General features: G+C 41.2%; 1 protein-coding gene across 2 annotated transcripts in view; it reads left to right on the top strand.

Annotated features, from left to right (window-relative positions):
- The first annotated feature begins 281 nt into the window (after positions 1–281).
- Positions 282–16,348, top strand: part of CEMIP2 (cell migration inducing hyaluronidase 2) — a 78,739-nt gene continuing 62,672 nt past the window's right edge. The window contains exon 1 of one of the 2 annotated variants that reach the window (XM_007454492.1): positions 282–425. The gene's annotated coding sequence lies outside the window, so the exon portion shown is untranslated. The remainder of the gene's footprint in view (positions 426–16,348) is intronic. The other variant, XM_007454493.1, reaches the window with a different exon arrangement.

Below are 16,348 nucleotides of genomic sequence, written 5' to 3'. Positions count from 1 at the left end.
TCCCGGAACCCCGCTTTTCCCCGCGCGGCCGCCCCCACTTCATTGTCGCGCGGACGCTTCGGCCCGAGCCGCCCGGGCCACGATTCTCCTCCTCTTCCTCCCGGAGGGGAAGGAACGGAGACGGCGGAGTAGCTGCTCCGGAGAGAGCAAGCCGAGGCCCTTGCCCCTGAAGCTCGGGACTGGAGGAGGAGGAGGCGGAGGCGGAGGGAAGTGCGCGTCATTCCCGGGAGGAGAGTGTTTCACCTCCTGGCAGAGGCTGCGGCTGCCAGTTGCGTAAAAGCGGCAGCGGCGGCAGGCCGGGGCTGGAGGGGCTCCCTGGCCATGGAGGGAAGATCCAGACCCTGGGACGCCAGGAGTTCGGCTCTGTCTCTTTGGACTGCTGTGTAGGCACCTGAATTAGCCGACGCTAAGCGGGGGAGGGGAAGGTAAGAAGCAACGGGGTCACCAGTCCCCTCCCCCTCCGCTCTGCCTCCCTTGCTGCCTGCTGGGGGCCACTGCCAGGACGCGGGCCATGGCCCTCCGCTCCTTCCCGGCTCGCGGCAGTCAGGCACTGGGGCATTTCTATTGAAACGGCAAAATCCTCCCGCCTCCCACTGCACCCTCCCCCCCTCCCCCCGCGCGCCGCCTTTCTCCTCTTTGGATTAGGAGTAACAAGACTCCTCCGAGTAAGTCCTGTCCATAAGAAAGGGTCTTTGGGAACCACATCTTGATTTCTTTCTCTCCCTCGCTCTTTTCATTGCTTTTACGGGGAACCAAACAATGGACCTTTGAAAGTCGGTGTGAACAGTCTTAAACTTTCTGGAGAGGGCTGGCTTGGGGGAATAAACCCCACAGGAAGCCGCCTACAGTGAAAGGTTGGTGGAATGTGCATTGCAGAGTTTCGGCTTCAGTGAGCGCGCGCGTACGCGTTTGGGGTGATCTTTGTCTCTTTATTACCCTGGGTTGGTGCCCCCCCCCGTCTCCCACCCCAGTTTCTTTTAGTTAAGGTAAGGCGACTCTTTAAGGTCTCGTGCAGCTTTCTTTAAAGCTGGGGAAAGGCTTAGCACTGGTCCCCACTTCCAGCTTTCCTCTGCAAAGTTGGGAGGTCTTGGCAAAGGAAGGGGGTCCGGCTCTGTGAGGACCCCTAAGTACTGCGGTTAATGCTGGTTGCTACACCCCTTGTAAGGTTCTGACGTCCCTGGATGCTGTCTGCTGAGGGTTGATTTGTGTCCCCAGATTTCCAGTGGAGCGGAAGCCGCTCACTTAAATTCTCCGCATTGGGTTAGGAAAACAGACTTTGATATATGTCTCCTTTCATCAGCAGTAAGGGTTAAGGATAGAGCGCTTAATAATTTTAAGAACTTTCATTCCGCACAGGAGCCACTCACTGGCTTGTGTTCACTCCCCTTGTTTCAGTGTGACTGTGATGCGATGTTGCATAATTGCGCGTGTTGAGGGTGTGCAGATACTATCTTCATGAGCTCTTCCCAGTACAAAGTGAGAAGAATTTAGAGGAAGGGGGATGGAGGGAGGTGTCACCTGAGCTGAGTGAAGACTGAGTCCTCAAAGTAGCCAGGCTTACCTGTTGGAAATGTCTGTTTTAAAAACAAATACATTTAGGTTCTGATGAACCTTTGGGCAGGACAGGAATAAGGACGCAGACATAGAGAATGCACTTGAGGACACCGGGAGGGGGAAGGGTAAGCTGGGACGAAGTAAGAGTAGAATTGACATATATACACTACCAAATGTAAAATAGATAGCTAGTGGGAAGCCGTTGCCTCGCACTGGGAGATCAGCTCGGTGCTTTGTGACCACCTAGAGGGGTGGGATAGGGAGTTTGGTAGGAAGACGCAAGAGGGAGGGGATATTGGGTTTTTGTATATGCATAGCTGATTCACTTTGTTATAAAGCAGAAACTAACACAGCATGATAAAGCAATTATTCTCCAATAAAGATGTTAAAAAATAAAATAAAAACAAATACATTTAAAATATTTAGCCTTATGGTTCTTTGGTTGTCTAGAAAGGAGCTATTAATGTTTGTTTGACCCTTGAAGGAAACTTGCTATTTTCAGAATTGGTCTGGGCGTCATACTTTGGTTGTGTCTTTGATTAGCTATGCAAAGGGTTCTTTTGAGTTTGCATTTCTGGGCAAAGCAGAAGATAGTGCACTTCCCCTGCTTAGTAAACATTGGCTAGCACCTTTTGGTGCTTTATCCTTTACATTAAAACCACTCCTCTCAATTTTCTGTGTACCTGCACTACAGGATGTGTGTGTGTGTGTGTGTGTGTGTGTGTGTGTGTAACTGGAAGTCTTGTGGTTTTCAGTTCAGTCCACCTGATGCTGTCTTATCTGAATGTGTTTACAGGCCCAGAAAAGTAAGGTTAGAAGTGAACTCTGAGTCATCACCTGTTTCCCTTTAACAGTCTGTGAATGAGCAAGCAAGGGGAGGACTGGGCACTGTGTGTGTGTGTGTGTGTACAGGAAAATTGAATCAGTGAATTCTTACATGGTACTTGTTTAGATCTCCTTTGTCACAGCTAATTGAGTCTCTTTTCTTAAGGATTATTGGGGTTTTTTTGGTTTATTTATTTATTAATTTTGGCTGCATTGGGTCTTGGTTGCTGCACGCGGGCTTTCTCTAGTTGCTGCGAGCCGGGTCTAGGCGAGTGGGGGCTATTCTTCGTTATGGTGCGCGGGCTTCTCATTGCGGTGGCTTCTCTTGCTGCGGAGCATGGGCTATAGGCGCTCAGGCTTCAGTAGTTGCAGAACACAAGCTCAGTAGTTGTGGCTCGTGGGCTCTAGAGCACAGGTTCAGTAGTTGTGGCGCATGGGCTTAGTTGCCGTGCGGCATGTGGGATCTTCCTGGACCAGGGCTCTAACCCGTGTCCCCTGAATTGGCAGGCAGATTCTTAACCACTGTGCCACCAGGGAAGTCCCATGAAGTCTCTTTCCTTGGTTTGGCCTATAACCCCTCAAATTTTCAAAAGTCAGGAAACTTTCACAACAGGAAACCAGAATGGGGCAACACCTCATTCATGTTCTAATAGGCATAATCAAGCCTGTTCTCAAACAGCTATCTTGGAAATGAAGAGGAAACAAAGCAGAGAGTAAGGTAGTCTTGTGGGCCATTTCTGAATTTGAAAAGTTACTACTTACTAGCTATGTGCCTCTGGGCAAGTTTCTGAAATTGAGAATGATGAACCACATGTCAGAAAGAGAAAATTTAAATTATCATTGTCAAATTAACAGTTTTACTCACATGGGATGCTGTATGTAAATGTGTACCTTGTAAAGTGCTGTAAAATATTTTTGAGTATTGCATCATCCACCCACCCACCATCCCTTCAACTAACAATTATTAATCACCTATTGTGTGTCAGGCTTTCTGGAAGCAATCTGATTGCCCACTCTCTTTGTGGAGTGTTCTTTTTGGTAGGGAGAGTGAGTTGGATGAATTGGTTGAAATTTGAGAGGTCACAAGGAGCAAAGATAGGGACTTCCCTGGGGATCCAGTGGTTAAGACTCCTTGCTGCCAGTGCTGGGGGCGCCTGTTCGGTCCCTGGTCAGGGAACTAAGGTCCCACATGCCTCGGGGGCAAAAAAAAAAAAAAACCCACAAAAAACAAGGAGCAAAGATAACCTGGTGGCTTCCATCTATAAAGAAACATAAAACAATCTCTGCTGGAAATGAGTCTATTCAGGTACAAAAGGAAACGAAAAATTAGAAAGCCCAATAAGTGTTTGGAGAATTATGCATAGAATGCTTTAAGAACCTAGAGGAGGATCAGATTGGGAATGGGAGGGGGAAGAATTTAGTGAAAAATAAAATTTACTAAATCAGATGTAATAGTAGGGGCTGAAAACTGGTGTTAGAGGTACCATTTTGAAATGTAAGCACTGGAGGACTTGAAGTCAGAATTGAGTTTAAAACAAAGCTCTGACAATTGTTAACCATTTGCTTATTTGGGCAGATCCCCAAATTCTTCACATATTGTTTCTTCATCTGTAAAATAACTTTATGGAATTCTTTGAGGATTAACTTTGATTTAATTTGCTGTGTATATGATAAGGTACCATACAAGCTAATGCTGTTTGGTACTTTCACAATATGTTCTTTTTAAAAGCTGTAAATAGATACAGTTTATAACTTAGTCTAATTGGTCTCAGTCACAGATTTCTGTTTTATTGGCCCTTTCCTGAGTGTGCTGAATCCCATCTTGAGTGCAAGTCTTCAGCTGTTGTCATATGGTGAGTCTCACTTGTTCAGGCATCTTCATCTCAGCCATAGGAAGTCTTTTCATCGCGTTTGGGTTGTGAGCGCTAACTAGAAGGATGGGCTGTCTGGTGCAGTACATCAATTAATAGGGGCTTGTCTGGGTCTGTACTGTAACGTCCATACTCTCCTCCCTCCCTCCCAAGTCAGGCTAGTTCTTCTGTTTGTCTTGATCCTAAGAAAATGAATATAGAAAAGGAAAAAGAAAGGACAAGAAAAACTGTACATCTACATTTTTGAGACCATGAAAATCACCCTTAGTAGTTTTCTCCATTTGTATAGAGGTGTAATTTTCAACTACACTATTAAAGAAAGGCTGTGCTCTCAATTGCAACAGCTGCTGTCTAGGTGAAACTTGAATCTGTAGGCAGTACTTGCTTTAATATACTTGCCTTAATTCTCCGCTTGAAATGGACTTAAGCTCATCTGACATTTTAATAAATTGCCTTTGATAGAAATCCATACTCAGTATGTAAAACTGCCATGTTAAATGTGACTTTTTGGGGGAAGGGTGGTATGACTGTAAATCAGTTTGCAGGACAGTGACACATGCTGAATCTTAGCATGCAGTTTGAATGGGCCTCAAAAATAATATTAAAATGAGGAAGTTGAGACCCAGAGAGGCTAACTAATTAGGTAAGGTCATGTAGTAAATTAATGGCTGAGCAGGGACAAGAACCCCTTTGTCCCTATTTCCAGCCTGCATATTTTTTTCTCCAATATACTCTAATTTGTTACTCTTTGGTTTTGTTAGCAATTTAGTTATTTTAATGTTTTAATAGTGAAATAATTTGCATTCTGGCTTAGAAATCCACTGCGCCCAAGTTTAAGGCAGACACTGTAACTTCTGTTTTGTTTGGGAAAATCTAGATATGATATGGTGCACAGAGTGGGGTGAAGCTACTTGTAATAAGTTTGTCAGATAAGGAACTAAGTGTAAAAGTAACGTTAACTTTACTTGCATTTTCTATAAATAATCTACTAATTTAAAATATTGTCGAAGTGCACATTTTTTAAAAGAAGCAAGTTCTTCTGAGTAAGAAACATTACTCAGATTTGTGTTGTGAAACATATGATAAAAGCATATTAGAAATAGGTTTGCATGTTCTTTTGTTTTTCCTGTACTTGCTTTGGGAAGCCTTTAATGCTGGTTGTTAGAAACTATGCCCAGCAAATATTTTGTTACATTCCCAAGATGTATAAGGCACTGTGCAAGTTGCTGTGAATGATACATAGATGTGTGAGGCATAGGGTCTTTATTAAAATGTCTCTTTACAAAAAGTGAAACAGACTCAAAGCTGTGTATGACTTAAAACTCAGAATTGCTATCTCCCAGCAAATCAGTCCTTTGATCTAGTAGGCAAATCTGCTCTGAAATTGTTATTATTAGACTAACCAGACTTGTAACAAGATATTTATTTTCATTACATGGTGACAAGTGATAAACCTTTCACTTTATTTACTTTATCGGGGCTTCATCTTAGTTTGGACAATAAGTAAAACTTCGGCAGCGTTCGATAAGATTTTATATTATGAAAAGTTTGCCTAGGAGAGCTTGTGGCGATCTTAGCTTTAATGTATTTTAAAGATGACTTTTTTTTTTGCGGTACGTGGGCCTCTCACTGTTGTGGCGTCTCCCGTTGCGGTGCACAGGCTCCGCACGCGCAGGCTCAGCGGCCGTGGCTCACAGGCCCAGCTGCTCCGCGGCACGTGGGATCTTCCTGGACCGGGGCACGAACCTGTGTCCCCTGCATCGGCAGGCGGACTCTCAACCACTACGCCACCAGGGAAGCCCTAAAAATGACTTGAACATTGCATAGAAGTGCGACTGGAACATTGTTTTTGCCTGAAAAGGTTGCAGTTTAAGACAATCCATATTGAGCAACTGAGAAAAGAATTGTCCTCATTGACTCTGAGTTTGATGTTAGTATCTTAAAACATATGCATATTCACCACAAACTAGATGTCATGTCTGATTACTAAGTCTCTCCGAAGAGTGAAATTATTATTGACTTGGGGGCTCTTGCCTAATTACTGGCTTGTGCTTGGAGACTGCAAGCCTTCTCTTATCATAATGGTCTCTGCTAATGGTGACTCACTTACCTGAAGAATGAGTGAGGTTTTTTGTTTGTTTTTTTGTTTTTCAACACACAGCGAGGTTGGAAAATTCATTATTAACACTTAAGAGATTGGAAAGATTAAGTTTAGCACAAGGACAAATGCCTGATTCCGGTTACAGAATAAATTAGAAAAATGAGTCATTTTTTTAAAATTGTGGCTAAAAAAAAACCCCACACATACCATTGTTTTTTTTGTTGTTGTTGTTTTGTTTTTTGTTTTTTTTTTTTTTGCTGTTTGCGGGCCTCTCACTGTTGTGGCCTCTCCCGTTGTGAAGCACAGGCTCTGGACGCACAGGCTCAGCGGCCATGGCTCACGGGCCCAGCTGCTCCGCGGCATGTGGGATCTTCCCAGGCTGGGGCACGAACCCGCGTCCCCTGCATCGGCAGGCGGACTCTCAACCACTGCGCCACCAGGGAAGCCCATACCATTGTTTTTAATACCACCAGTGCCACCACTATAAAGTCAATGTTGTATGAGGATTTAAAAAATATTATAGTTCATTAATGCAAAAGATATGGCTTTAATTGTTCAGTAGGTGCTTGGTGATAGCCATTCCCCAGCCATCCAATGCCATATACTCAGACAGATTGAAGTGCTAGTAATGTTGAGAAGCTAGCAATTTGGTAGCAAGTGGGCTGTGTATGAAGGTATAGGTGAAAAGGCCAAATGAGAGATAAATCGTCTTATCTGCATGATTAATGACATCTTTTGATGGATATTAGTTGCTGTTTGCCCAAGTGCCTGTCCTTACCATATGGCCCCCCTTCACAATATATGGTCAGTTCATGGATAACCTTCCCCGGCTGCCTATGTTGTCTGAACTTGGCTTTAGCCTTAAAGTATTTCTTCTTCTTGCTCCCTGTTTGTGCTTTTGTCCTCATCACTTGAGCTCATTACTCAGCCCCTGTTTACCTGTCCTGCTACTGCTGGCAGTATTCTATCCCTGTTCAGCCATGCAAAGTCCAGGCTCTGCTCTGGTGCTGAGTAATTGCTCGTTCACTGGGGGTCCTGCCTTTTGACTCTCTGGTACCCCTGAATTTGACAAATGTCAAGGATACTGTGGAAGGGGTGTAATATGGTCCCTATGGTAGGCCTAGGTTTCACAAGCCCTAGGAGGACAGGGGCTATGATTTTTTTGTATTTTGGCCAGGAACTCAGGAACTCATCTGCAGGTGACACCTGCCAGCCAGCCTTCTGGAGTGTACAAAAGACACCCTGAGTTTGTTGTTTTCTCCCTATATTGGTTATTGTTGGACAGGGTGTTGTCATTGTTTTTTTGCGGTACGCAGGCCTCTCACTGCTGTGGCCTCTCCCGTTGCGGAGCACAGGCTCTGGACGCGCAGGCTCGGCGGCCATGGCTCATGGGCCCAGCTGCTCTGCGGCATGTGAGATCCTCCCGGACTGGGGCACGAACCCGTGTCCCCTGCATCGGCAGGCGGGCTCTCACCCACTGCGCCACCGGGGAAGCCCAGTGTGTTGTCATTTTAGGGGCAGAGTTCAGTGGTAGATGTTAGTTCACACATGCAAAGGAAGATATTAGTAGTAGTCTGATGGTATACATTTGGGTAAGTAAGTTTGGGATTTAATAAAATCAGGCTATCACCCCTTTAGACACACCAGCCTAGTGTCTTTGCCTCAACATATATTGTAATTACTTGTTTACCTGTGTCATCGTCTGACATCGCCCACCCCCCACCAACGCTAGGCTATGCGCTTCTTGAAGGTAGAGATCATGTATATTTTTTGCACCACTGGGTCCCAATCATCTAGCAAAATCCTTGTCTCATAAGCAATCCCCAAACCTGAACGCATTCCCTGTTTGGTAAGGCTTTTCTCTTAAATATACTGTATGAAAAATAGACTATGTGTTGTAGGTTAAAAAATATATATACATTTGGATTCTGATCCTGCACCTGCCATTAATAGAAACTTTGCTTTGATGTTGGATTGAGTAGCCTGGATCACTTCAGTCTGGGTATCTCATTATTCATCTGGAATATTTCTTAGTTTGAAAGGCATGTCAAAACATACTTGGTATATGCTTCCTACTGTCATTGCATTTTGATGTCTGTATATCACTGGATCATAAACTTTTGGTACACCTGTACTTATTTGTCAAACACATCTCTGTTGTCTTTTCTTTTTTCCCCACCTTTCAACATTCTACCAACATGACTTTCTTGAATTTTTCTTCTGGAGAAGCATCTTAAAGCTTTGTCCCTGGCATTTGGCAGAGAATGCAGCCCACAGGCAGCTCTGCCCTTTGCTATGTATGACCTTAATTAAATCAGCCTCCCTCAGGTCAGACTTAGGCTTTGGTTCTTTCTTTCGAAGGCCAGCTGCAAGGCTGATGACATGCCTGCGTCTGCCATTGTGTGCCTCTGCACAGCCATCCGTCACTGTCAGCAGGTTGGGAGTCTCTCTGCTGTGTCCTCCCAGCCAGTGGGGAAAAAGGGAGAAGGGAGATGGTCTAAAGACCCTTGAGAGGGAGGGGAGAAAAAAGAACAGCTTTCAGTAGAAAGAATTAAGGAGAAAAAGAAATCTGAGGAATAATAGTCGGAAGAAAGGAAACAGAAGTGAAGAGCAGAGAACTGGTAGGTAAAATGACCCTCTCCTCTCTCCAGTTTTCCAAGTTGAAGAAAAATCATGCTCTAGCTTTGCTTATCCTTTAGTTCTTTACTTCTACCCAGAGGCCTACGTACTTTGTTCTTTTTAAAAAATTTTATTTTTGATTGGGCGAGGAATGTGAGATATTGTTCAGTTGTCACCCTTTCTACCCGCCTTGGTCTGTAGATCTGTATTTTTGCCCCTTTTGTTTCTCTTTTGTTTCCCGGGATAATGTTCTCCAGCCTTTTCGCTCTATCAGCCATCTTGGCTTTAGGGTCAAGCATTGCTTTTCACGGACGGATCTGAAAAAAGACAGGATTAATGAGTATATTTGGTGGCAGAAAAATCAGACATCTGCCTCCTGTACCTTGCATAAGTGAGAGGAGTAAAATAATGAATTAAACTATTTCTTAAAGGTCACTTACTTTAAAGTGGGCAAGTGTTCACTGGGTTTACTTTGGGCATCAGATATTATAAATACTCTGTTTTGAGGGACCGTATTTTAACAGGACATTCCAATAGAATTTGCCAAGGATATATACACTTTAGTGAAATTGTAGCTAATTTGCTAATCTGAAATCCTTAAATACAGACCCATGAGCATATGTTGTTTCATTGTTTTCCATGAAAGCAAACTCTTAGTATTTGTAGTTAATTTTTGTTTTCCAGGGATTTACTGTTTCCTGACTATAGTTTTCTAGCAAAGAGAGTATAGATTAAATGAAAAGTGAATTTCTAAGCAGGGAAAAAATGTCTTCTAACTTTAAATAATAATTATTCCAACTCAAATGCTTAGTGGGAAAAAAATTTCTTTCTAGTAAATTTAGTCTTTTTAGAACTATATGTTTGAAATATTCCTTGTGATTTCTCGGTATTGTGGTTTAATAGAGTTAGTGTGTATTGAGAGAGTTATTTCCTTTTGAGGGGGGAGATATTGTGAACAATATATGGTACCAAACTGGAAGTCAGGTGCATTTTGGTGTTTATATATAATACGAGGTTAGCTTTTGAGTATATCATTCATCATATGTGTCTAAATTGACCAAGTGGAGAAAAGAAGGTAGAGGATTAGAATTAACGTGTCTCAGTACCTTATCCTTTTACTTCATAGGGAGCTGTTTATGGTTCAAGGTTGGTGCATTCCCCTTCTATTTCTGAACGTTGGCCTCAGTGTGATCAGCTTAGTGAAATGAGCAGGAATCAATGCAGGTAAACTAACTCTGCAAAGTGTCTTATTTCTTGGGAATGTGCCAGACAGTTGCAGGTGCTAGTGACTCATCCTGATTTGGAGAGTTGAAGGACAAAGACAGAAGGGCTATGACAAGTGCTGGGTAATAATGGAGAATGTGTGAATGTGACAGTGTGAAGGCACTGTCCTGTTTAGAAGTCTCAGAGTATTCATTTCTTTGGGAGTCTGCTTACACAAAACCAAGCAGATCTCTGAATGAAAGTGAACTTATTTTTTTTCCCACCATCTGTCTATTTTCTCTCAAATAGCTATAGGAATAGACCTAGCATTTATGCTGAATTCCTTTGCAGTCATTGTTGTAGAAAAAATGTGTTTTATCTTGTTTGGTCTGGGAATAGAATATGTAATAAAGTATATTCTGCTAAACTATGTATAAGAAAATTCCCCCTCTCCGAAACTCTGTTTTATCCTTTGCATGTGAAAATCTTTGTATGAGAATATTGATCACACTTAAATATTTGACAGTTTGTGATATTGAAGATCCTAAAAGTCAACTTTGCTAAGTTTGTTCCTTACTGCATAGTTTTGTATGGTTGAGCTCATTGTTTATCAACTACAGACATAATCTGAATCTAAAACAAAACTAGATGAAACATCCTACCTCCTACTCCCCGCCCCCACAAAAAAAACCCAAACCTGAAAGTCACCTTGATGTTATTCTCTCTTGTCCTTCTCTTAAAAATAGGAGATTGGAAGTTAGAACCATTAATTGAAAGTTCAAGGCCATTAGGAGCTGGTTAAGAATTTTGTTAGGTCGTGATTACTAGTAATTATAAACAAAATTATCATTTGTTTTCATGATAATTCGCGAACACCTCTTTCCTGGCATAATTTACTTTTATTTTTGCTGTGACTGAGCATACCAGTCAGTGTGTTACAAAGACCTACTAAGATCTTAATAAAAGGAAAAGTTTCCTTAGCCAGGTTTTGGCCAGTTGTACTGAAACTCTCAGAAAGTAGACTAATTTGTAGAACTGACCTTTAGGTTGGATACTGTTTCAAGAATTATGTCCTTGATCAAAGAAACATAAACTTGAGGAGATCATGCCAGTTTCTTGACTGTTCCTACCAGCCTGAATTTTCCATTCAGAAATAAGTTTTTATACCAAGTGTAGGCAGGATTTAAAAGAGCTTAAATGAGTCAAAAGTATTGCATTTTCATTAGGTGTTCAGTATGATGGGGCCAATATGCATGGCATAGCAATGGGCTGTGGGACACCCCCTACGTTGGGTTGGAGGGACTGGATGATTTTGCACTATAGGGCAAGTGTCCTCAACCACTGTGTAAGTGATAAGCACTTGTGGTAGGCAATTGGCCTTCTGTATTTGTAGCTCAGCAGTAGAAAGAAAATGAAAACTCAACCCTTTTAAAGGGTTCTTAGGAGTTTTGAATTAATTGCCGCTATCTCTGTATTGAGAAGACTTTTCCTTTGATCATAGCATTTATTTGCTGTCAGCATAACAATATAAAGTGGAATGGAACATCTCCTTTTTCCTAAGTACCTACTGCATTTCATAGTGTGTGGTTAAAACTTACAAATATTGTGAAAAGTTGAGCTTGTCTAGATGGTTTGCTGTTCTGTATCTTTAGAATTTCTATTTGCAGTTGTTAATAATAACTTTTAGTCACCCACTAGATTGCATATTAGCATTTTTTAAAAATTAATGCGTTGACTTTTTTGCTTGAAGTAGTAAATGTTCTCAATTTTTCCCAAATTAGGGTAACTAATATAGAAATTAGACAAATTTCCCAGAGCCTCAAGGATGTTGAAAAAGGAGTAAATGGGAAATTCCAATCTCTGTGTGTGCGTGTGTGTGTGTGTGTGCGCGTGTGTGTGTGTGTGTGTGTGTGAGAGAGAGAGAGAGAGAGAGAGAGAGAGAGAGAGAGAGAGGAAAACAGTAAGTTCTAAGTTCAGTAAGCACGTACTGAGTTCCTACTGGGTGTAAGTTCCTGTGAGAATACCAAGAAGACTAAGGTGTTGTCCCTGCTCTCAAGAGGCTTTTGGTCAACTGCAGGAGATGGACACGTACTTACATTAACTGAAACATAAGGCAGAAAGCAAGGTGATTCAATAACAGTTTTAAACAGAGTACAGGGAAGAACAGGCAGGGAACTTATTGTGGAATCCTGAGAAGCCTTCATGGATGAAATAGCACAGTATTTGAAAACTTTATAGGAGGCTATCTCAGTTTTCTTAAAATCATGCCCCTTTTTAATAGGTCAAAAAACCCCAGCTATGGGCTTCCCTGGTGGCGCAGTGGTTGAGAGTCCGCCTGCCGATGCAGGGGACACGGGTTCGTGCCCCGGTGTGGGAAGATCCCACATGCCGCGGAGCGGCTGGGCCCGTGAGCCATGGCCGCTGAGCCTGCGCGTCCGGAGCCTGTGCTCCGCAATGGGGGAGGCCACAACGGTGAGAGGCCCGCGTACCGCCAAAAAAAAAACAAACCCCAACTATGATGTCCTTTAATGTTGTTAAAATTTCAAAATAGATTACTTTCTGTGATTATTGTAATTTGTAATCAAATTAATTAATTGAATACTCTTACCAACTGTAAGCCCCTCCCACAGTTACTGTTTGAGTTTATACACTCTTTTTATCCAAGAGAAGAATTTTATTTAAAATAAGCGCACATTTTTAAGGTATTTTTTTTTTGTGAGGGCAACTGAGAATTTGACAAAAGTACTAGGTTTTGAACGCTACCCCTTTTTTCAGTATTTGCATATCTTTAAGTTGATGTGATTTTTTCGTACTTTTAGTCATTTCTTTCATATCTACTTTAAATTTTGCCTAAATTCCTGGTGCAAATTTTTAATTGCGTGATTTTATTTTCAAATTAATTATTACCAAGGCTTTTGGGCTACTAGGTAGCCCAAAATAAATACTCACAAGATAATTCTTCTAAGGAACATCTAAATACCAAAAATTATGCTCCAAAAGCTTTGTAGAGTGTATTTCCAAATTTGGGTTATTCCTCATTTTGGATTGTTTGTCTGTGTTTAGGGGTTTAGCACAGTCCAAAATAACTCTTAAAATATATCTTAAAATACTGGTGTGTTCCTTCTGTATACTCTGTGATTTCCACTAGAAATACAGCCCTTTTTAAATGACAGGTGATATAAACAAATTAACAGTATATTAAGTAAAAACTTCCATCTGTAGTAAAAATTTAAAATGACACCTAATGCTAGCCTTGAATAAAGCTTGAAAGCCAGGGGAAACTCTTCATCCTCTTTCCTCTATTAGGTGTCTCCGTTGTTCTTGGGAACATAAACTAATGTTCAAACTAATGCTACCAGTAGTAACAACCTTATGGACTGAACAGCCTGGGAACCTATCACAGTATTTCACGATATTTCCTTGGTCAATTTCACTCTTCCTTCAAGCAAGTGATTTAAAATTGAATTTAGGACTCTATGTATAATATTGTTTAACTTTTTATACGATTTCATTGGCACAAATACTGTTAAATACTTGGAATAATTAAAAATAAATAAATAATAAAATTGAATTTAGGAATTGCATTTCTTGGGGATGCTGTATATCTTTTATCTTTATCCCCCATAGTCCCTACCACAATTCTCTAATGACAGTAAGAGCTCGCAATTGCTTATTGGATGAGTGAAATGACAATTTTTTCCCATGAATAATTGAAATCTAGCTAGCAATCAATATATTTTAAAGTAATTGATTTATAATACTACTAAAGCAAGCCCTTAAATGTAAAGTAAAAAAAAAAAAAGTAAAGTGAAATCCTAAAGCAATGTATTTGTGTCTTATTAAAAAATTGTAATAAATTGTGAGGAAAATCTGCATATTATTTTCTTGTAAATTTATTCTAACATAGTTTCAGTAATGTGTTACTTAGGAAAATAATGATTGTATTTGTTGCTTATGTATTTACATGTTTTTCAGTAAAATAGAGCTAATGGACTCATAATATATAGAAAAATATATGTACAGTTTTGCAGAAGAGTCCTGGGGAAAACATACCATGATTATTTTTGACTTATTGGTCATGTTAGTTTGTGGCAGACACCATCTGAATTTTCATGTTAGGATACCATTTTGTGAATGTGAAGACAAATATTTTTCCCAGTGGGATGGTGCCTTCATTTAGGCTCTCACTGCCTTTTTTTCTGTTGCTTTGGGTACATCTGGAGACATTATCTCCCACAAAAGGGGCCTCCAGGCTGTTAAGTAATAACAACCTTTCTCACCCTGAAACAATAAAGTATCAAGTGATTTCAGCTTCAAACAAAAGATTTCTACCCCCTTTCAGAGGAGATTATAGTCTGATTCCCCTCTCACCCTGGTGAGCCTGGCACTCAAGAGTATCTAGTTTAGTCCTTTCTTCGTTAATAGATGATCATAAAGGGGTCTTTGTCATACTCTCTCATTTGTTCCAGCAGGATGTATCTATTATTTTGGTCGGCTGCTTGACACATGCAGCAGTTTCTTCAACAGCACCTTCGATCATGTTGTTCTCCCTTTGTCATAGAGCTTAAGCTTCATCTAAATAATTACTTTTGTTCAGAAATCAAACCCTGTAAAGCAAGTGTTTTTGACAGACACACTCTGAGAAAGTTCTTTGCCCCATGTAAAATCAGCATCAATTCCTGATTAGATTCCCTTTCTGTCTCCATTAATTTCCAGGTCGTTTGGGTCCTGGGAACACTTATTTGTGGCTTCTTTAATGGCCACATTTTGTGTTTAATGGATTTGCTGTAATTTAGAGTAGTTTGGAAGTACCCTTTTTTGTTGTTTTGGCAGAAGGTGAGTGGGATTAATTATAAGAGTATTGAATGAAATCAGGTGACTCTGAGATGCTGCAGTTGTTAAGGAAGTAATGAACATCATGTTTCTTATTTATTCACAGTTGCTGCAATAAGAACATTAAATGACAGCGCTTCTTTCCCTCCCTCCCTCCCTCCCTCCCTCCCTCCCTCCTTCCATTCTTTCTCTTTTTCTCCCTCCCTGCCTCCTAGCCTCCCTCTCTTTCTTTAACTTGGCAAAGTTACAGAGTAAGGTTTCATTCAAAACTTATTCTTTTATTCGAAAACTGGTAAATGCTTACTATAAAGAATATAGAGGGCTTCCCTGGTGGCGCAGTGGTTGAGAGTCCACCTGCCGACGCAGGGGACGCAGGTTCGTGCCCCAGTCCAGGAAGATCCCATGTGCCGTGGAGCGGCTGGGCCCGTGAGCCATGGCCGCTGGGCCTGCACGTCCGGAGCCTGTGCTCCGCAACGGGAGAGAGGCCACAGCAGTGAGAGGCCCGCGTACTGCAAAAAAAAAAAAAAAAAAAAAAAAAAAAAAGAATATAGAAAGTAAAAAGGACTGCCGTTTTGTGTGTATGTCAGCTTCTCTTAGATAAGAAAGAATCATGTAGAGTCTGGTAAACTTCTGCATGGAGAAGTCCTGAGAATATTAAGGTGCCCTTTCAGACTCAACACAGTTCTTGTTATACCCTTGCAGAATTGATTCTTTGAAATTATTGCCTCTCAATTGTTTTGGAAGACACATGAGTGTAACTGTTAAGAGCCTGAACTCTAGATTCAAAATTCTTGGGTTCAAGTCCTGGTTCTCTGTAAACTAGCGAATCAACTTTTCTAGTCCTCAGTTTTCTCATATGTAAAATGGGGATAATGACACCTACTCATAGATGTGTCGTGTTAGATGAATACGACAAATTAAATGTATTAGATGAGTTAACACACATAAGGTGTTTAGAACAGGGCCTGGCAGTAAAGTGCTCTGTGAATGTTAGCTATTTTTTAAAATCATCTTAACCATAATCTTTGAATGGTACTATTTTTTAAACAAAATTTGAGGATTTAAAGAAATAATATAGACTTTCTCATTAAATGAATTCACAGTCTGTTAAGTGATAACATGGTTAAAAATAGTTCAGTTGCTTTACAAGGAGATAAATTTTGTGGAAAAATTAGACACCTAAACATGGCATGCTTGCCTCCTGGAACTTGTTAGGGCCACCTTATGGTTCTCATATGACACATGGACTCTAACTTCAATTTGAAGAGATTTACAGTAATGATACTCAAGGTGTGACCACCTGCTTCAGTGTCACCAAGGTACATTTTAAAAATGTGAACTC

This window comes from Lipotes vexillifer, unplaced genomic scaffold (genome assembly GCF_000442215.2).
Source record: "Lipotes vexillifer unplaced genomic scaffold, Lipotes_vexillifer_v1.1 scaffold108, whole genome shotgun sequence".
Classification (NCBI taxonomy): domain Eukaryota; kingdom Metazoa; phylum Chordata; class Mammalia; order Artiodactyla; family Lipotidae; genus Lipotes; species Lipotes vexillifer.
The sequence above is the reverse complement of the archived record's forward strand: the minus strand, read 5'-3'. Positions and strand labels throughout refer to the sequence as shown.